The following is a 22976-nucleotide window of genomic DNA, read 5'->3' as shown; positions in this document are numbered from 1 at the left end:
AGAAAAACAATGAAGGGACCTTAAAGGAAACTAAGTCTAAACTTTCAGTAGAAATGAGAATGATTAAATTGAGGCTGACATACTTTGGACACATGGCCTGACTCATTAGAAAAGATAATGATGTTAGGTAAAGTGGAAACAATATGACAATAGGGAGAACACACAAAAATGGACTGGCTCAATTAAAAAAGCCACAGAGTTTGCAAGACCATTAATGACAAGGGTTCTGAGAGTTCATTTATGGAGCCAGCATAAGTTGAAGTTGATGACAAATATTAACAACAAAGCAAAACTTTGAACATATAATAAAAAACCAAGCATCTAAAATATAGGATTAAAGTACTGCATGCTCATCTTCCAGAAGCATTTACTTTTGAGTAAACATTGACAACCATATACGTACGACCTCAGGTCCCTAGATCCACACTCACAGTTGAAAATTCTTCACTAAGTTCACAGTTGAAAATTCTTTGGCCTCCTGTGGCTATTGGTTCTGACAAGTTGCACTAATTTGTTATATGTAATTGTGAATATATGCAAACTCTGTCTTCAATGGTAGTTCTTGCTAACATTGGAGCTGAGAAAAGCAGCAATCATTTACAAATGACTTGCCATAATTTTTCCATAGGTTTCCTTTTGTCCCGGTTGAAATTTTTTTACTAAAACAAATGCTAATACCATTTCTGTCATCTTTGCTTGGTTGAAATGTGATTTGCAAGTCTTGTTACAGAAATTAGGCTTTTGCAGCAAGGTATTCCTGAATACTGGGTATGCTGGAAGTCATTGGAGGTTTCACAATGATTGGAGGTAAATATTATTGCCTTCATTTTACAGATGGAGAAATAATTACAGCAATATATTACAGATGATGGCTTTATGGAATCTAATGCATCCCACTTCACTCCAAGAACCTTTCAAAATTTGTTCATTTTCACCACATAAAATAATAAATACATTAAGCATGAGGGAAATCTTTTGAAGTTCTTTAAAATGTGTTTTCACAGGGAAGATGACAGGGTCATTACTACTAGAAAAAAACATTTTAAAAAGGTAGCACAAAATTAGAGCAGTCTCTATTGAAAGCTTTGTGTGTTTACATATATCTCTCAGCAGCCTATGCATATCTACACTGGCATAGATAATCCAATCATCCTATTAGCCATAGTGGCCGAAAGGACAAAAATAATGCTGGTGGTTTTTTTGGTGATAATTAGTAGGGCTATGCAAATTTTCAATTCTCCATCGTAAATTTAGTTAGATCCGTGCATACAATGTGATGTACAACGTGTGGGAGTTGCCCACACCAAAAATTTAAGAATTGAAACTTTTACCTGGGTTTTTTTTCCGTAAGTTACATAGATGTCGTAATTCTCTGTGACACAATTTTAATTCACAGAGCAACCAAGCCCTACCAGGAAGCAAAGCCAAACTTCTTTCAATTCCTCTTAGACAACCAGGGCTGAAGGGGTGGGAGGAGAGGCAGTCTCGCGGCCATTGCACTTTAAATTCCTGAGCATCATACCACAGCTTCTATTTGTGATTGGGTAAGGAAGGTTAAAAGAGGTCCATGCCGGGTTCAGTTACTTAGCTTTGCAGGCAGGCAGGCAGGCAGGCACTAGGGTACTAGCACTGGGTAGAGAAGGAGTTGACGATAGCTTAAAGCTGAGGCTTTACTGCTTACTTCTTTGTCTTTTTTTTTTTGCAGCATTTTGAGGGTATCTTCTAGGGACTGCCAGCCTATTTTGTGCGGGTTGGTTGCCACAACCCAAATAACAAGTTGTTTGAGTCAGGCACAATCTTTTTCTGGTTCATTTTGAGGGTATCTTATAGGGCTACCGCCAGCCTATTTTGTGTGTGTTGGTTGGATACCTTTGGGTTTCTTTCAAATGATATTTTATATCTAGAAACATTAAGAATTTCCAAAAACCTGTGGATGACCCAAACGTTCTGAAACTTGATGGCCTCGCTTGCAATTGAAAATATGGCTTGTCCTCTAAGTGTTGCCTCCATCCAACCCCACCCCATTCCAGCCAGCCATAGCAGCCAAGTAAGATATAAATTTGACCAAAAAAAAATAAATTCCCCATAAATCAGAAGATGTGTTAATCTTTCTGAACCTTGGGGAGAATAATGTCCTGGTTATATTATGTAATTGTAGAGAAATTCAAGGTCTTGTACTTTGTTTTTTATTTTAAAAAGGTTGAGGAGGAAGGAATGGGATGACATACATGATCCCCTTTCATGGAGGCAAGAGGAAAGTAATCAATCAGATAGAACTACATTGAGATTGTCACAAAAACAAGGAAATTAACAGAATAGAGTCTTGAAGACCTTAGGTGTTGAGCAGCTCGTTGGTGTAAGAATTGGGAATTGGGAGATAAAGGACTTGGTCTATGAAAGGCGGGGACATAGATTTGCACTTTAATTTCAGTCTTCCAGCCCACAACTCCCTGCCATTTCAGTGATGAACTTTACTTATGGATGATACATTTACTGGCACTAGAAGAAAGAGCACTTGTTTGTTCTCAATTATAATGTAAAGAAGTTGATTTATATTTCCTCTTGGTTTATATACCATATCAAATCCTAAGCAAAAAGGTACAGCTCTGCAAATGTAAGTATTTTCCCTAGTACAATTAAATCAAATTTCTTTAAAAAACTGCTGCCTAAATCATTAATTTTCTCTTTTTGAACAAAGAACTGATGTTCAGATTAGGCTGCTCTTCTGTTTCTTGCCTTTGGTGATCAGATAGTGTAGTCCAGGTTCACTTTCAACAAAGCCCATTTGCTCATGATGGATAGAAATGTTTTTCTCTGTGAATTTTTCTACACGTTCTTACTCCAATCACATTTAATAGTGTTTAGCTTTTTCAAGTCCAGTTCATGTTGAAAAGTCAAGCAATGATGCTCTTACTGGACCAACATACCTTGAGATTACTGGTGGAGACCATCACATTTTAATGCTTCTCCACAGATAACAAATCTCATTTCATATAGAAATATAATAAAACAGGAAACACATCAAAGTTGTACTGTATCACTGATTCCAAAACTGGAGTACAAACGCTAGGCTAAATCCAATTGCTACTCCTAAGTAGAACAGCCATACTGAATTAATATGACATACAATAGTGCTGGTTTACCAAAATGCACTGTACTATGTTTGGGACTAGTAATTACATTTAGCTCTTTAGTAACTTTCTCTAATTTAAGTAACATATAGCATACACACTAGATCAGATAGAAAAACTCATATAGTTAAAAGAGACCACAAGGGCCATCCAGTCCAACCCCTTAGAACAATATCAGTTATCAAATATAAACAACAGCTGTCAAGAGTCAGACGCCAGTTAACAAACAAAACAGAGTTTATTCTGAAGATAAGCCAAAAATAACACAAAAACAAGCCATGCTATTTTCCCATGCTGGCATTCAATAAAAACTAAGGACACTTCAATTCAGCTTAGAAGAAACAAATAGAGTTGACTGCAAAATAACATGCAAAATAAACGAAGGCTTGCAACCTTCCAAAAGCTGCAGAGTATAACAGAAAGTGCAAAAGCTTCTTTTAGCTCCAAACCGTTTCTGAAAACAGACAGCTGGCTCTGCGGAGTTAAAGGGACAGTTCCCAAAAGAAAAACAGCAAACTGGCTTAAAAACAAACAAACTAGAAGAGCAGTAAACTGCTTCCACGGTGCAGATAAAGCCGAAGCTTCAAAGGGATGATGAATAGCCGTCGTCAGGAGAATCCAAGGTCAGGTCGAGAGGCAGCAGCAAGTTCCAGAAGTCAGAAGCCGGGAGTAGTCGTCAGTCAGGGAGCGTAGACAGAAGCCAGGTCAAATTCAATCCAAAGTCCGAAGAGGGTGCAGTCATCCAAACCAGGTCCACGATAAGACACAGCGAGAGCCAAGCCAGATGGTATCAGCAGCTAGAAATAGTAATCAGAATGCAGTCCAGGGAAACCCACACAGTTCCATCCCTCTGCTGTAAAGCAGTCCCAGATAACACATCCGAATCACAGTCCAAGTCCAGTCTTCATGGAAACACAGAGATCCCAATGGCGCCTCAGCAACACCTTGCCACACGCAAAGTGCATTGGCCAAACATTCCCATTTTATTCCCCTTCCTCCTGGGTGACCAAACACTCACACCCAAACACCAGGTGTCCCAAATCTACTCAGAGTCCGAACTCCACACAGCTAGAGCTTGTGGATCTGGAGTACCTAGCAATTCATCGGAGTCCCAATCATCCTGCCCATACTTAGCCCCATGAACACTTAAAGAACCATCCTCCCTTCTCCAAGCATCCCAAGTGGGATCAGCTCCTGCAGAAACCCCAGGTTCAGTAGTTTCCATAGGCCCCAAATCCCCAGACATCTCCGGTGGCTGTGCCCATTCAGTGCCCACTTCCCCAGCCACCACCTGTTCCTCAGCATCCATTTCCCCAAACTCCTCATCTGAATCTTCCTCAGAAGATCCCCCATATAGCTCTCTAAGTCGCTTCCTGCGCAACTCCTCCAGTGAACCCTCATCACGAGGGTTTTTTCTTCCTCTTCGGATCCCATCACCATCAACCATAATCCCCGAAGGCGCAGTCACAACAACAGCTTAATAGATATGTTGCTAGAGAATAACATCTCTCATCCTACCAATATTCAGATATTTTGGATTATAAATCATACTATTCCCAGTGAGCAGTTGAACTGCAGTCTTTGTAGGCCAGGGCACCTAGAACTATGAGACTGAGGAAAACAACAAAAGTAATAACAGCAATAATTATCATCATTCATGTATTCATTTGCATCTTTCCCTTCCCTCCCAAAACCAGAACTCAATTCAATTAGTGGTCGAACCATAGGGCCATCTGCCACATACCATCTTCTAAAACATCTTTCAAATCTAATGATAATTTGAAAATTAATTTAGCAGATTGTGTAGTGTAGATTAGGGATATAAATCTTCACAACTTTCAGTCTTACAGACAAAAACAAGCAAGATTGTCATTTCTCCCCTTATTGCAAAAATGTTTAGTTTCCAAAGACCGTTTGTAGTTTCTTGAATTATTATGTGCCTAAATAAATAAATGCAGAAAACTAAATTGTCTATATAGAAGGTGTGTTTTCTTTGTGTAATATGTAAACCGTCCCGAGTCCCTTCGGGGAAATGGAGGTGGGGTACAAAAATAAAGTTATTATTATATGAATTTTTCATTTAGAATAAGTACTGAACTGTGAACAGATTCGCCCATCTAAGATTTTCCTTTCACCTCTTGTACTGATATAAACAAGGTTCTTTGGGACGTTTTGTTTTTTGTTTTTGTTTTTGCTTTCTGTTGCTGTTGATGATTGTTCATAACAAATTTTATGGATGATCCCATCATGCAGAGAACTTTCTTTTCTTCCCATTGGTGCAACTCCACATTGGTCACCATGGTTATCGCAGGGAATTCTGTGTGAAGTTTTCTTTCCTATGTATGGAGAACTGTACTCATGTGGAAGAGAGATTAGATATATGATAAGACAAGGTAAAATCTCTTTAATTTGAAACAGCTTTTCCAGGCTTTTTTGTATTCTTGTTCACAATAACTTGGGAACTAGGTCACATGTATTCTCGTTTTACAGGTATGGAACTGAGACTGCAAGAGTAAACCAAATATACCTGATTCCATCCCAGCTGACTCTGCTAACCATGTTCTTGTAAGGAAACCCCCAGAGATTCAACATATATTTTCATGTGCTCTCTGAATTATACTGTTAAGACCTTCATAGTTCTCTTACACCATAAAAATAAATTAAAAAATAGAAATGTGTGTATGAGAATATATATCCACAGATATCTTGAGTGATTGCATGAGTATATTGATATATATAGATACTTATTCATACAGACCTTTTAATTTTTTATTGCCACCATTATTCTTCCTTGCTGCATTTAAACATTTACCATTTGCCCCCAAGCTATTCTATTCAACCTGATACATAAATATCTTGAAGATTTAATTTATAACTTTAGTTGGATGATTTTTAAAAAACAGTCTTTTTTATGTGAGTCTGTGGGTACCTTATCCAGTGGGAGAAACCGGGCCCTCAGAAAGCATACGGCCAAGGTTAAAACACTTTTAAGACAAGAATCTATGATACCCAAAGAGCCAATTTTCCTATTGTATTGTGTGTCTTCTGCTGTTTTATTGGCATGAGCTGAATTTTAGAGTGAGAGGGTTGCACTGGGACCAATTTCAATTGCAGATGTACCATTCCTGGCTTTCAATTTTCGCTAACTTTCACAAGACTCAAGGTTACTGCCTTGGATTATTAAAAGTCCCATAGATTCCAGCTAATTATGTACCTAGACAAGAAACAGACTGGCATTGATTTTTTGCCCCTTTGCAGACATTGACTGTAAAGTGCGTTTGAAATCGGAGCACGTTTTGCTGCCTGAAGACCCCTCTCCAAAGCGTCGCTCAGATTTCACGGTTTCCATTTTTTTCCCCAATCACTCTTTATACTTATGATGCTGGGAATTAAACACTTATGATCCATTCCTCTTAATGAAAAAATAGAAACAAGAAAAAGATTTACAGGTAAGTACTGGGCTTTTTTATCAGAATCCCACCCATGGTAAAGTCTGAGCTCTTTTCAAACCTAACACTATCCTGGGATAGCTGAATATGCTGGAAAATTCCCAATGGTAAATTGAAAAAAACATTAAGAAAACCTGTTGCAATTCTATTTGCACATAACCATCATAGAAGGGATTTTGTGCAGAGGGTTTCAGGTGTTTCTTGACCTACTGGAGACTGGGGGTTCATTTACACTGTTGAATTAATACATTTTGACCACCACCACTGACATGGCACAATGCTATGGAATACTGGGATTTGCAGTTTGTTGACATATCAGTGCGTTTTGGCAGAGAAGAATAAAGAACGTACAAAATTACAACTCTCATGATTCCAAGCATTGAGCCCTGGCATTTAAAAGGGTGTCAAACTGCATTAATTCTACAATATAGATGCACCCTAGTCATATTACGTGTTAAAGGTAATGTAGATTCCCTCTAAATAAGCCCTACTTTCTCATAGACAATTGTTTCCTCAAACAACACTCCTTCAACTGTCAGACTGGCATATTAAGGCCACCTTTACCTTCACAAAAAGAAACATGAGAAATACAAGATAAAAAGGCAAGGAACTGTGCTATAATAAATAGATATTATTTACCACGTTTGGGGTGCCACCTCTGCACAGAAATATAATAGCCATATTGTTTGGCTTGACTCATGGCTTTATTAAATGCTGAATGTACCAGCATTTATCCATCAATGGGGATTTGATTCCATTCATGGATCTTCTCCACTCACCCCAGTTGGTTCTTGTTTCCTTTCAATCCATCTGATGGAAATAGACATACTTTTTCTTGTATCCCTTTCGTTCATGAAAGGAGTGTTATAAAGCTACAGAGATCACAATGTAGAAAATCAGTGCAATTCAAAGAGTTGCATATCTAGTTATTTTCCCCTCACAGTAGAATGACCCTTGACTTATCTACAAGTTATATCAAAATCCATAACTTTGCCCCTTAAACCAAACCTTACCTTGAATTGCACAAGGGATCGTGTTATACACAAGTGATACCTTGAGTTAAACATTCAAATTATTCAATGAGTGAGCTCTTAACTAAAATCACTCTTATCTCAAAGCTATTTTGCCATTGAAATGCTATTAATCCATTTCAGTCCCCCATACCCCACCCCTATTTTTTGTTACGTGTTGTTAAAAAAGACAATGTATTTTATGAATAACAAATAATGTATAAATGCACATTCACATGGAACAATAAAAAGATCAATGTAAAATGGTAGAAGCACAATGTTGTGGCAAGGAAGCACAAAGCATTAAGTGAGGAGGCAGAAGCATCATTTTCTTCATACTGGACTCATTCCTGCCTCTTTCCATCTTTTACCCCCTCTCCCTCTCTCTTTTCTTGAAGCCAAACATACCAGGAATAAAAAGCACACAAAGTCAACTAACCCAAAGTTTCTCAAAGTGGACCAGAGCAAAGCAGACAGCAATCTCCAAAGCGGACAAGAGCACGAGGCACTGAAGCTGCTCCCTTGAAGCCCTAATGCCCTGTACTCTTGTGCTAGCATTTCCTCTGGTGCTAGCTCTTAACTCAAAATCCTGCTCATATGTCAAAGAGAAATGTGAGCTGAGCAATGGCTCTTAACTCTTAAGTTGAGACATTCTTAAGTTGAGGTTGTATAATGTATGTCCAGTAGATGGTTCGACCCCACTTTAGTTTTGTCTCTTTGTTTTCCTTCTGAAATATCAATTTCTTTCTTTCTTTCTTTCTTTCTTTCTTTCTTTCTTTCTTTCTTTCTTTCTTTCTTTCTTTCTTTCCTTCCTTCCTTCCTTCCTTCCTTCCTTCCTTCCTTTCTTTCTTTCTTTCTTTCTAGAGTAAACCCCATGCTCAGTGGCTCACTCACTGCAGAAATGAGCCATATGGTTTTATTTATTACCATAATTATTATCAGAGGCATCATTTATTGCAGTGACTGAAAGGGGCCCAATTTCTGCAATAGTTTATTCTCGAAGCCAATTTCAGCACATTAGTCAACCCTGTACACCTTTATACCACCCCTACATAATCTCCAATGAACATGGTCATTCTTGGGACTGACAAATTTCTCACTCAAAACCTGAAGGTTCTCCTGTCTTGATTTATTCAGGAGATAGGCTACATTGCCTCTCTTCCTATATGGCCTTACACAGGATGATGCATTCCTAATCAAAACTTGTATCCATTCTAGAGGCAGTCGTGATAGATTTGTGATCAACAGAGACATTTGCTTGCTAGTCGACAGCCTTTCCCCAGACATCAATTGTTATACAGCGGCTTTTAACAAGGGCAGATTATTCCGTTTCATTAGTTGATACATTCCCTGTCATGTAGCAGGATTGATGGGAATTGGTGAATGCTGCAAATTTATTCTTTGACTTTTCTTTTGTCACTTCATCACAGATTCATTTAAGCAGATTCCACCATGAAACTGATTCCCTATGGTACAGCATGTCACGTTCCTTGAGATGGAATGAAAACAAGCTCGGAAATATAATACGTTAGGAGAGATTTCCCTTCTCTGTAAGGCACAGGAACACTGAAAAGAGGAAATTACTTTCTTTCTCAAGCCAATGCATATTGCGGGATCAATGGTCAGCAATTTGGGGGCTCTGCTTTAGAGAGAGCTGGAGTTATCACAGCCGTTCCATTATCATTAAAAGCTATTAACAGCCCTGCTCTGAACATGCAAACTCTGGGGAGCTCTGTTCAGGAAAAGGAAAAGAAATGGAACATTTTAGAAAACAAGAAGGTATTAAAATGTTCCTTCATATGGCTGCAGGGCCAAGGGAACTAACATAATGGCATGAAAGTAAATGAGGTTCCTACTTCAAAAAAGATGGGGTTTTAAGGCCAGCATTTTGTTTTGTTGAAGTCAGGAAGAAAACTCAGCAGGGGTCGGGAGGGGATGAGCAAGTTTAAAATCAGAAGTGACAAGAATGTCCAAATGGCACATGAACTTTGGTAGCTTTTACTCAAAATTACCCTCAAAATTTTACAATAATAATAATGATGGATCATATGTAATTGCTATTTTCTGAGCATTTTTTCTTTGAAGTAACACAATTGGGATATGTGCATGGGATAAATACATGTGCCATCTTGTTTCACTTATCCACGGATTTTTGGAGAATTTTCAAAGTTTTTATAAACAATATTTTTTAAAAAATTACAAGACTATCTCCTTGAATTTTCTATACAATGACACAAGATAAAATGGAATCATTCTCCCCTGAAATATTAATACATCTACTGATTTTAGGGAATTATTTAAAGTTTTGACTAAAAGTATTTTTAAAAAGCCACAAGCTACGTCATTGAATGTCTCCCATATTAAGCAATAGAACTTCCATTTAGAGATTTCTTCCCAGGCCAGCACAGAGATTTACTTACTAGAAGTATCAGTCAATCCTCCTCTTGGCAATTCAATAATTCATTGGAACTCTGCCTGGCTGCTGCTACGGAGGGACAAATCCTTCCCCTTTCCTGATTGGGGCTTTCTGATGCTGAGCAGAATTCTTGGAAACGCAGCTTAGGGCAGGGCCTTTTGCATTCTCTGCCATATGGCTCCTCTTCTTCTCAAACTACATTTCTCAGAATTCTGTGCTTTCTCAGTCTCTTTCCCAGCGAACTCTGCTTTCTCCCTACTGCTTCCCTCTCCTAATGGCAAGAGACCATTAGTTTAAAGAGGAAATGCAGCCTTTTTGGCTTTGCTTTACTTGCTTGCACTCGAAATGAAATTGACTTTGGGAGACTTCTGAGATTTACACAATTCAAATGAAAAAGTATTGGGTAAGTTTAGATTCTTAAATTTTTGGCATGGGCCACACCTACATGTAGGATATCATGTTGTAAGTAAAAATGTAGCCAATTTGATCTGACTTTTGAGGATTAACAATAATTTTGCGCAGCCCTAGTGTCTAGCGAATAATTTCACCCCTTCTGGTTGCACTGAAAGACAAAAATTAAGTGTGAAGTACTAACTCAAAATGGAAAAATCGCATTTCCAGTTTGCTGAACACTATTTTTCATTACTGAAACAATGAGGATGGGAGACTAGGTGATTTGTGTATAGGTAGAACTGGGCCTAATCATCACAAAAACCAATGATGGAAAATAATATTAATTAACATAAAGCCCCCTTGCAGATTTTAAAGCAGTACTCAAAGATCAAATGAGGCAGTGAGAAACACACTAAACTTTCATATATAGCTCAGATTTCAAAACAAAATATTACCACGATCACTCAGACGCATATATGTGTGCATAGGTATACTTGCATGTACATATGAAACATGGTATGTGGTAAGATATATGCATGTACATGGATTTTTGTAATATAAGGTAAAGGTAAAGGTTTTCCCCTGATGTTAAGTCCAGTCGTGACTGACTCTGGGGGTTGGTGCTCATCTCCATTTATAAGCCAAAGAGCCGGCGTTGTCTGTAGACACCTCCAAGGTCATGTGGCCGGCATGACTGCATGGAGCGCCGTTACCTTACCGCCGGAGCAGTACCTATTGATCTACTCACATTTGCATGTTTTCAAACTGCTAGGTTGGCAGGAGCTGGGGCTAACAGCAGGCGCTCATTCAGCTCCCGGGATTTGAACCTGGGACATTTTGGTCCGCAAGTTCAGCAGCTCAGCGCTTTAACACACTGTGTCACCAGTAATATACATATGAAAAAATGCATGTCACAGGTCGTACATTATCATAGTGTAAAGATCCTGGGTGACGAAGTGTGAGTGACCACATTCCTTTTCAGGCCTAATGACATTTTGCTATAGTGGCTAGTGATATATTTCACATGGAGAGAAAAAATAAACCACTCATGCATAACATTAATACTATAAGCTTGGGAGACATAAAGCTTTCCGCCACAGATCTATTTTGGAAGGGAAATTACCACTTTGCATTTTGAGTTTTCCTACTGTCTTATCAAGTCACCTATATTTCTCATGTTAAAACAAAGAATTTTCAAAAAATCAACTTATTGTGAAAAGCATGTTAACAAGGATCTCTCTGATTGACTTGCTGTGAGTTTTCTGGGCTGTCTGGTTGTCCCTCTAAATGTTTTTAAACCACAGCAGTGAAGATTAATGTAGTGGAAATATTTTCCTCCCAGACCTGTTTTTGTTGTTAACTGCTTTTAAGTCAACTTCAACTTATATAGTGATCCTATGAATGAGAGACTTCCAAGTCACCCTCTTCTCAACAGCCTTGCTCAAATCTCATTGAATGTATCCCTCTGAAATGAACTCTTCATCTTTCCTACTGCCCTCCACTTTACCAAACATTGTCGTATTTTTAATGAGTCATCTCTTCTCATGATGTGACCAAAATACGATACCATCAGTTTCATCAGTTTGACTTTTAGGCAGAGTTCTGGCCAGATTTCTTCTAGTGCCCATAACATCTGCAAAAGACTTCTCCAGCACCACAAATGAGCTGATTTTCTTCCTAACAACATTTTTGCATTGTCCAACTTTCACAACCACAGACAGAAGTGAGGAATTCAATGGTATGGATCATCTTAACTTTAGCATGTAGTGATAAATCTTTACATTTCATAACCATTCTTTACATTCCTACATAGCTGCTCTTCCAAGTCCCAGTCTCTTGATTATTTTGACTGCAGTCCCCATGGTGATAAATGATTGTGTCAAACTGGTTTTACATGACCTTTATAGCGACTGATGCACCATATTATTTTAGTGTCTATTTCTGTGTGCAAAATATATGTGCAGCTCCCATGTAGGTCATAATGTGTAATGAGTAGATTTAACACAATGTTTGCATGTGATATGTTAAATGTACTCACCACACATTTATAATTTATATGAGGCCTGCATGGATTTTTCTTATGAAGACGTTTTGGGCAAAACAATATCCAAATATGTGAAAACATCAGGTTCTGTCAGATCTTGGAAAGTAAGCTGGATCAGGTCTGGTTAATACTTAGAAGGAATACCACCAGCGCTGTAGGCTATATCTCCGAGGAAGGCGATGGTAAATCTCCACTGAAGAAATTATAGTGTTGTCATGAAACAGAATTGACTTGAAGGTAATGTTAGAAGAAAATTGTATATGTGTACATCTTGTGGAACGTTTGCGCTTGTATTCCTTAACAGTGACGATCTCAGAAATATTTCCACTCCTTTGGTTTTCTGCTGAAGAATCCCCTCCTCCCAATTCTTATAATCGCATAGTCTCTTCAGGTTTTATTTTAAACAAGTATAGGGTGTTTCAAAGATGGACCCAAATGGAAATAGCTATATCTCTGTAACCTAGAAATGTGAATGAATGAAATGCTTACCCTTTGGAAAGGTAGGGCACATTTGCAAATGATTACTGCTAGATGCCCCTCCCATCACATACAGCCTCAGTCATTTGAAGGATTGCAACCACACAACACAAACAGTTTTGTGTTCTGCAATTCAGCAAGACTGAATCAATAATTGCAGTACAGCATACGTTTCAATAGCTTTTAAACATTCATTGTTGGTTCTGACAATTTGAGGAAACAGGCTTTTTATGTAAGTGGTACAGCACGTTGGGTCTATCATTTTGAAACACCCTGTATTTTAGAAGATATCAGAAGCATTGGTATTGATGATTTATCTGAAATATTCATGTATAACATAATGTTGAGGGAGAGAATGATAAGACAAGATTCGATGTGATCTTTTCTAAACAAGCACACTTTGTATTCCTAGAAAATCATGTTGACTATGAATGTGTTGGGAGGAGGCAGGTATATATTTGAGAAACACACATGGGAGTATGCATTTCAAGTACGTACTAAAGAGTAAACACTGCTACAAAACTCCTAGATGGGGCTTCCAATGAAAAGGCAATATGCAGGAAAAGTGTAGAAAGCCCATGAAGGTGACAACTAGCCCTACCTTTTCCACCACACTCTATCAACAGTCTTTTCCCCTACAGAAGCCATATATTTAGCAATGGATGCACATACCAATGTATTGGCCTTCTCTCTGCTAAGGGAGGTAAAACCTGACTGGTCCAGGAGCCTTCTTCACAAAGAGAAGCCCTGGGTGCAAATGGAGATGAGACTACCTGATAGCAAAGGTAAAGGTTTTCCCCTGATGTTAAGTCCAGTCGTGACCGACTCTGGGGGTTGGTGCTCATCTCCATTTCTAAGCTGAAGAGCCGGCGTTGTCCATAGACACCTCCAAGATCATGTGGCCGGCATGACTGCATGGAGCGCCATTACCTTCCCGCCGGAGCAGTACCTATTGATCTACTCACATTTGCATGTTTTCGAACTGCTAGGTTGGCAGGAGCTGGGGCTAACAGCGGGCACTCATTCCGCTCCCGGGATTTGAACCTGGGACCTTTTGGTCCGCAAGTTCAGCAGCTCAGCGCTTTAACGCACTGTGCCACCAGGGGCCCCATGACTACCTGATACATGCCTGGAATATATTTGCATGTGCATTCAGTATGGGAGAGCACTGGAGTGTATTTAAATCAAGTGAAATATATCAGTGGTAAAATTGTGACATGAGAACTCCATTCATCTTCAATACTTAGGGTGGCATTTGAAAACATATTTAACACATACTACCTTCCCATTAAGAGGTTATTGTCCTCATTCTTTGTTCAAGCTTTGACTGCCATCCCTACCTACCCGAACGATGCACAAAAAGGCATAGCTAAAGTACTTATGGGAATTTCAAAGACAACATAGGTAGAATCAAACTAAGCAAACCCTATATTTTGCCAAGATGATCACTTCATAATTCATAGGACACCAGCTGGAATTTGTCCTTTTTCTCAGTAAAGATTTAACAGCTCTCATGAAGTCTCCTATTACTAAAGTTTCATTATTTGTGAAATACTGCATAGCACATCTAGAATGCCAGGAGGTACAATGATAAATAATTAAAATGATGCTGTGATGGTCAGATCAAAATGAACAAATTACGATCTGCAAGGAATTATTCTGGAATGTTAATTATTTATATTAAAACAAAAATTGGAGGTTCTTGCTGGGATTTGGACTCTATTGCAGAAGTACTCTACTTGGCCCTGTTATCAGGGTCTAACACAATGGAGAGAAAGGGCAAGAACCAGAATCTAGGATTGCTGTTTTTGCTTGCACCTAATAGTTTTTAAAAGGCGAGTAGTCTTTAACTGCTTTCAGCATTGGTTAATTGAGGAGGAGGAGGAGGAGGAGGAATACAACAACAGATTGCTTTCTGTTCTTCTTAGGGAATGCATCACTTAGGAAAGCAGCATCCCAACGTGATGAAAAGTAGGCACACACAATTGCATCCTAAATGTCTAATGAGACACAGAGAGCATGTTTTTCCACATCTTTATTCCCAAAGGATAGTTGTCATGAATACTGGAATCTTGTTATGTCACTACTCCTGCTCATCTACATTTTGGTTGTAAAAATGATGTGTCAAGAAAGAAACACCTTGCATATTTACAGTGTGTCCCATAAAATATTACCCTGCATGTTTCCATGGCCTCAAATGTGTACAGCAAAAGAAAAATAGACAAAAAGAACTAGACAATACATTTTTTAAAAATCTAGCACTTTTCTATGCTTGACAAAACCTTCATGCTATTTTGAGAACTTGATTTTAAAAGGATTAACCCAGAAAGCTTGTAGAAATGGCTAGAATTAAGCGTCACACAGACAGGCAAGAGGCTGGGAACTAAGAGTAATGGTACCAAACTAATGTCTCAGCCCAGTTTTAATGGAGAAATAGAACAGGCATCATCTTCTATATCTAAGTACCCCTGTATTTTCCTAGCACTTGCCCAGATGGTTTCATAGCTTTCTTAAATCACTATTTCAGTATGGAGGAGGATTCATGAGCATCCATAAACTGCAAAAGATCAAAATGTAGAAAATTGGTCTCAGTCCTCCATATGAGACAATTACTTCTTGCAGTGATGTAGTCAACCGGAGTCTCTGTTCAGATTTGGAAGAAAAAGATCACATCAAGTCAGTTTCACTAGCCTGTATTGTATTTGTCCTTTAAGTGCCATTTACTTAACTAGAACAATTATGACCGCCAATCAGACATTGTAGGAACATGAAGGTTTAACTTTGCCTGATCCGAAGGGTGACTGCTAGATTGCTAACTGGGGCTAGCTATAAGGAGCACACAATTCTCCTGCTGTTACAGTTCCACTGGCTGCTGGTCTATTTCTGGAATTATTCAAAGTGATTATGACCTTCTAGCTTAGGTACCAATTGATGCCCAGGTTAGGTATTTTGTAACGCTATTTGTTAGAAGTCATGGTTTGGTTTTGGATTTTATGAATAGTCCAATTAGAAAATGCATAAGAATTTGGATAAATTCCAACAACCATCACCATCACTCATTTCCAAACTGCACCGTAGGTAAAGTTGGTCATATTGCTTATATGTGCCAAGTTTGGGAAGGATCCATCATTGGCGAGGTTCACAGTGCTCTCTGAATGTGGGTGAACAACTCCCATTAGCTCCCATCATTCCAGGTAAAGTCCACAGGCCAAAAAAAAAACATCTGCCATTATCTTAACATGGTTCATGATAGGTAAACATGCTACATCCATTGTCAGTGGAAGTCACAGGGCTCTCTGGATGTGGGAACCATTCTGGAAAATACATACATACATACATACATACATACATACATACATACATATTTTTGCTTTTATTTATATAGATAAAGCCCTACATGGCTTAGGTGCTGGCTACTGGCAGATCGTATCCACTGGCATGAACCAGCCCGGACCTGAGATCCTTAGGAGAGAACCTTCTCTCAGTCCCATCACCATCTCAAGCTCGGTTGGTAGGAATGAGAGAGAGGGCCTTCTTTTTTGGTGGTTGCCCTTTGACTTTAGAACTCTCTTTTACCCAGAGAAGCCAGAATGGCCTCCTCCCTGCTATTTTTCTGCTTGCAGACTAAGACATCTTTACTTACACAGGCTTTTAAAGAAGAAAGTTTTTGAGAGTGAGTCTGGGGAATGCCATAGAGCCACATACCCAATATTTTAACAGTTATTAATTGTTTAAAGGATTTTAAGGGATTTAACTGAATAGTTTGTTTCATTCTATTTTAATATTTGTACAGTGTAGACTTTAAACTGCCCCTTTTTAATGTTGTAAGCTGCTTTGTGTATCAATCAAGATAAACACAAGATAACAATATCATTTCTATGTTTTTTCTTTGAGTGTATCTATACAACAGAGTTACAGCATACTGGTGTTGCCTTAAATTTCCATGGTACTACTTCATGGAATTCTAGCTTCATGAGATACGTGCATTTCTTTCCTCAAAAAGCTCAAGCCTATCCACCTGGAATTACAGCTAAACTATAAAATTCAGGATTCTGTAGCAATGGCATTTATAGTGGTATTAAAGCACTATAATTATGCAGTGCACACCAATCTTTTTCTGTCACTTGTTGGTGTCCATTCATCTTTTTACAAATTAGAACAAAATGTGTAAATTGCATGAACATGTTCAACTTGACTAAAGGTTGCTTGTAGGCATGAACTGACAGGACCACTCAAAATGCCCTGACTATTGTAAGTCTTCTGCTGTTACCAACTTTTCGGTTGGGATTGTATGCTATTTTTAAAATCTACTCCAGGAAAGAAGCGATGACTGCCCTTATTACAAGGCTATATTTGAATGCTTCAGCACTTTTTTATAGTAGTGCATAAAGGCTTAGTCAGGTAAATGTACAATACCATTATCTTGACAATTGTTTCAGTAGAAAGCAGGAAGAGTACTAGGGCATACAGGGGTTTCAGGATCTAACCAAAGGAAAAGCCTAAGAAATCAGCTACCAAGAAAAGGCAGAATTGGACTTTGGCACGGGGTGCCCCATTATGGCTTGGTGAACAGCAAAACCTACAGATCTTGATTAGACCGAAGGCAAAGCATTGTTGCTGCTGTTGTTATCATCTTTATTTATACCTTTCTCCCCATGAAGACTCAAGGGAGATAACAACCACACAATCTAATGACAATTTAAAACAAAGCAAATGAATTAAATATTGATGTGTGGATATAAAATAAATTAAAATACAGTTATGCTGGTTGGGGAGAAAAGCAGGGTATAAATAAAATAATAATAATATGGAGATCCTGTTTTACTGGTATTGTATCAATTGTGCTTGCTTCCGACTTGCTTCTGGGATCAGTTCCAGGTGCTGGTTTTGACATACAAAATCTTCAATAGTTATCTGAAGGATCACTTCCATATGAGCCAAGTCAGAATTTGAGATCTTCAGTGGAAAGATCCATGTCTGATCATCCTGAGATGCCATGCACACAAGACAAGACTGCTACCATCCCTTTAGGACGTTTGGTGAACAACCAGCATTACACTGTATGACCTTGGGTTCCTAAAATCATTATGTTGATTAAGAATGTTTCCAAAACTAATTTTAAAATATTGTTTTGATCTGGTCTGTTAAAAAAATCAGTTATGCCTTACCTTCAGGTCCCTGGCAGGTTGAGCAGGGATGAAATATTTTAATGAATACATTTTAAATACATATAACTTTAATGCCACATTTAAGAGATTCATAGCTCTATAATTACATTGCTGGTCCTGATTCTCCTTTTTGTAGATAGACACTGCTATACTAGACACTATACTGTAAGTCTATCTTGCAATTAAATTATATGTGTTTGTATCTGTGAACCATTTCAATTAGGTTGGTACCCATCGTTTCAGATTATTTTAAGTCTTTTTTGGGACATAGGGAGCCCTCTCCTGATGCCTTGTGAGATGTAAATCCTTTGATCAATCTTCAATACCTTCTGGGATTACTTGAGTCAAATATGTTGTCCTCATACATGCACACTATGATGTCCTCATACATTCATACTATGCACACTAAATTATTTGAGGTGCCTTTTCTGAAAATATTCTTCGAATAAGCTACTCAAGTAACAGCAGATATTTACGGCTGTATTGGGAAAAAGGTAAATATAGAGGGCAGGAAATCTAATTTTTTGCCCCAAGACCTCACCAAATTTAATCACAGCCAACTGAAAGTACACCACAGGTTGTGTCCAGTTTACAATGATTTTTATCACTTGGTTAGAAGTCAATACTATTGCCAAATTTGGCATTATTTGCCACTTTAATTTTTAGGTTGGAGAGTCCGGCTAGCTCCATCACCGATCCTACCCCATCATTTTATTTTCCTCAGAGCTGCCCAAAATTTCTGTTCAATATGTTCTACTAGACTTGTGTCAGTTTCCTTCTACTATTAATACAATATTTTCATCTTTCCTCTCCTGAGTAAGCATTTATATTCATTTCACATTCTGGTTAACCTTTCCAAGTGCCCTTCTGTTCTTCCATTTTTTGAATTGCTTTGTGAAATTTATCTTTTTCTTTTTTTTACATTTTTCTTTGGTTCTCATCAAACCACTCACAAATATATGGTTTGTGATTATTTTCAGCACACATAACTGCCACAAATAGCTTAATTTCCACATCAATTCTTTGACTGTCATCACATTTCTCCTTAAATCTTAAGAGTTGAGCACATAACAGTGTGCCTGTTATACTTTGTGCTATATTCATAAACCAATTTGTAGTTCAGAACCGTGCCCTCCTTTTTCTGTTTGGTATTTAAGTTGAAAAGCCAACTTAAGTCAGATCAGCTGCAATTGGAGGGGTATCACTATACATTCCTTTATTGGCTATCTAAACTACATACCCATATTTATTTCTCGTGTCAGAAGCAAACCGAGGGTACAAGTTGTAGTGGATTTGCAAACATAGAGATTTTTTTAGGGGAAAAAACTTGGCATTAATACTAAATGTCTTTTGCCTAGTAGCTGGCCACTTGGAGTGCCACTGGTGTTGCTGTGAGGAGGTCTTCCATTGTGCATGTGGCAGGGCTCAGAATGCATTGCAGTAGGTGGTCTGTGGTTTGCTCTTCTCCACATTCACATGTTGCGGACTCCACTTTGTAGCCCTATTTCTTAAGGTTGGCTCTACATTTTGTGGTGCCAGAGCACAGCCTGTTCAGCGCCTTCCAAGTTGCCCAGTCTTCTGTGTGCCCAGGGGGGAGTCTCTCATCTGGCATCAGACACTGATTAAGGTTCTGGGTTTTAACCTGCCACTTTTGGACTCTTGCTTGCTGAGGTGTTCCTGCGAGTTTTTCTATAGATCTTAGAAAGCTATTTCTTGATTTACGGTGTTGGCGTGCTGGCTGATATCGAAACAGGGGATGGGCCGGGGATGTCAATGTCTTGGTCCTTTCATTATTGGCTGCTACTTCCCGGCGGATGTCAGGTGGTGCAATGCCGGCAGTATAATTTCTCCAGTGGTGTAGGACGTAAACATCCTGTGATAATGCGGCATAATGAGCCACATCCACTGTTTTAACATGGTAAAATGTATTCCACACTGAGCATGCGTATTCAGCAGCAGAGTAGCAAAGCGCAAGGGGAGATGCCTTCACTGGGTCAGGTTGTGATCCCCAGGTTGTACCAGTCAACTTTCGTATGATGTTATTTCTAGTGCCCACTTTTTGCTTGATAGTCAAGCACTGCTTCTTGTAAGTCAGAGCACAGTCCAGGGTAACTCCCAAGCAGTCCTGTAGCTGGGGGGGGGGGGGGGGGGGGTAGGGGTTCAACCCCCCCCCCCCCAAATTTTTCAGTTAAAAAAAAACCTGGGTTACTCATGGAGTTTAACTGGTTAACCAAATCCCCATGCTAAGTCTATGAGATGCAAAAAATTAAGAGTCCCTCCAGGCACTATCTCAAGCAGATATTGACAGGTCTGTAGCTGGGGACGGGGTGGCTAGGGGTTCAACCCCCCCCCCAAATTTTCAAAAACCCTGTGTGTGCTGAAATGCTCCAGTGGGATTCCTTCCCAGGTAATCCTCAGATCTCGAGATGCTTGTCTGTTCTTAAGGTGGAAAGCACACATCTGTGTTTTAGATGGATTAGGGATCAGCTGGTTTTCCCTGTAATAGGCAGTAAAAGCACCTAAAGCTTCAGAGAATACAATACATCATGGAGACAAATGTAATCTACCACACCTGCTTCTGAATTTGCAAAGTAGATCTAATGACCACTTGACCTGTCCTTTGGACTATGCTGTAAACACACTAATTGCCTTTGCAATTTTCTGGTTCCTAGATACATGGCAAACTGCAAATGCTTTCAGCTTTTTCTAGCAAGAAAGGTGCCCTTTCGTGCTATTCACTTAAGAAGAGCTTAGGAAGACCAAAACAAAGAAAGTCTGGTTCCATACTTGGTAACGCTGTAATATAGTTCTGTATAAAACTTGTAAACCATTTCCATACCCCCCCCCCCCCCCCAATTACACCACAAATCACCTTTGGTTAGGGCATTTTTCTGAAGCCCAGCTCTCAAGATTATACCACAGTGCATCGTTTCTGGAAGTTTTCTACTAATGCCTTTTACATTTGTAGCTAGCATTGGGAAATCAAGTATCAAAAGGTTAATGTGTATTCATTAGTTCAGTTAAGTGTACTACTAGGAGACAACTGATTTTTGTAAATTCATTAGGCCCCCAAATGGCACAAGAGACAGTTGAAATCTTCTTTCAGAAATCTAAGGGGCGATTTAACACCAACTTGGCTGGACATCAGTGAACAGGTTTTTTATTTTTCAGATACTGAAGTCATCTTCTTTAGGACAAAAAAAATACTTCAAAACATGTTGATAGTAGGTGCACTTTATGGTCTGCCTTCTCCATCTGTTCTTTCTTACTCTTATAAGATGGGGCTACATAGGTATGCAATTCTTCCCCAATTTCATTCTTAAAACAAGCAATTTAGCAATTTCGTCATGCTGCAGTTTGGAACGTATTCCACATTGTGAGTTCTTACATAGAAAACAGTGTTTTCAGTTCAGGAAACAATATGTTGCTCTGTGTGTAAAAATATCACATGCAAATGCATGCTAAGTCTCAAGCCCTGAAGGTTCTCATTAGTCCAGGATTCTCTTTCTCAAAGTTTGATGGCATTAAAGAAGGTTATTTGACACTCGTGCCAAATTAGGGCAGTTAGAAGGCATACATTTGGAGGGTAATTTTAGATATTTTATCTCTTTCCAGTCTGCATAGGAATTTTAAACAGCAAGCAGACCATTTCTATTTTGAAGAAAAGGGTCCTAGAGGCCTAAGAAGGGTGTCCCCATTGCATAAAATAGTTGATTGAGGCTTTGGTGAGGAATATTGCAGGCCATTTGGTGATTTGTTATTCCCTACACTATATATGGTCAGATGTATTCAGGAGGAAGCCATTTCAGCTGTGTGTGGAAGGTGATGGTCCTGACTAGCCCTTACATGCCATACCTAGAGAGTTGGGCTACTAGAATAAAATAATGGGTGGTGTTTTTTGTTTGCCTCCAAGTCAATTCCAACCTAAGGCAATCCTATAGCAATCTGCATTTCCTTGTAGCTTGTATCTTAGCTACAACTTGCACTATCCCTTTTCTTTATTCTTGTTTACAGTTGGCCATGTTTTTATGACAGATGACGCTATAGGTTATTGGCGCTGTTCTGAGTTCAAATTGTTATTTTATATACTAGTGGTTTTATTTTGTATTGTACTGTGTGTTTATTTTATATGTTGCCTTAGGCACCTTGTGCAATATGTAAGCTGCACCGAGTCCCTTTGGGGAGATGGAGGTGGGGTACAAAAATAAAGTTGTTGTTGTTGTTGTTGAAGAGGTTCTTCTTCTTCTTCTTCTTCTTCTTCTTCTTCTTCTTCTTCTTCTTCTTCTCCACCTCCGATTGTAGGATTTTTGGGGGCTGAACGTGTGTGACTTGCCCAAGGTCACCCAGTGGGTTTCTTGGCCAAGCGAAGATTCAAACCATGGTCTCCAGAATCATAGCCCAAATCTCAAATCGCAACATAATGTTGGCTGACAAAACAAACAAGCTTTTAGACACTATGTGGTAAGCCATGTTGATTCCAAAGGAGGGGCACTTAATCCAACAGACAGTCAGTATCAATGGTCCGTAGAACAGTGCTTCCAAACTCTGACTGTATCTTCAGCAAATAAAACACTGGCTCTGAAGAGATTAGCAAACTCAACACAGTATCTATCTACAATAAATGCAATGAATGTCACTGTGTGTGGGTGGAGGGCAATGCTAACACTGATGGCATTTGCTCTTCTTTGCTCTCCCCAGAGGAAGAATTGATATTTGTCGAGCTTCCAGAGATAATTCACATTAGAAATTAACCGAGATTGGATAAAAAGGTTTTAAAAAAAGAACATGGGGAGAAGAAAGAAGCTTTAGTTTAAAGCAGCAAGTTAAGGATGGAGCAGTGCCACCACCAGCCTACCCAGAGCAAAGATACATGGACAACAGAACAAAT

At 38.9% G+C, this 22976-nt stretch overlaps 1 protein-coding gene and 1 long non-coding RNA gene across 3 annotated transcripts in view; one reads left to right on the top strand and one right to left on the bottom strand.

Annotated features, from left to right (window-relative positions):
* Positions 1–22976, top strand: part of vwc2l (von Willebrand factor C domain containing 2 like) — a 359062-nt gene that overhangs the window by 215588 nt on the left and 120498 nt on the right. The gene's annotated exons all lie outside the window — the stretch shown is intronic.
* LOC134293443 (uncharacterized) lies at positions 3347–17571 on the bottom strand. The gene is made up of 2 exons (XR_010000406.1): positions 4009–17571; positions 3347–3928 (listed from the first exon to the last, which is right to left on the bottom strand). It is a non-coding gene; the product is annotated as an uncharacterized LOC134293443 (long non-coding RNA).

This window comes from Anolis carolinensis, chromosome 1, assembly GCF_035594765.1.
Source record: "Anolis carolinensis isolate JA03-04 chromosome 1, rAnoCar3.1.pri, whole genome shotgun sequence".
In the NCBI taxonomy this organism is placed as follows: Eukaryota; Metazoa; Chordata; class Lepidosauria; order Squamata; family Dactyloidae; genus Anolis; species Anolis carolinensis.
Note: the sequence above shows the minus strand (reverse complement) of the source record. Positions and strands in the feature narration are given on the sequence as shown.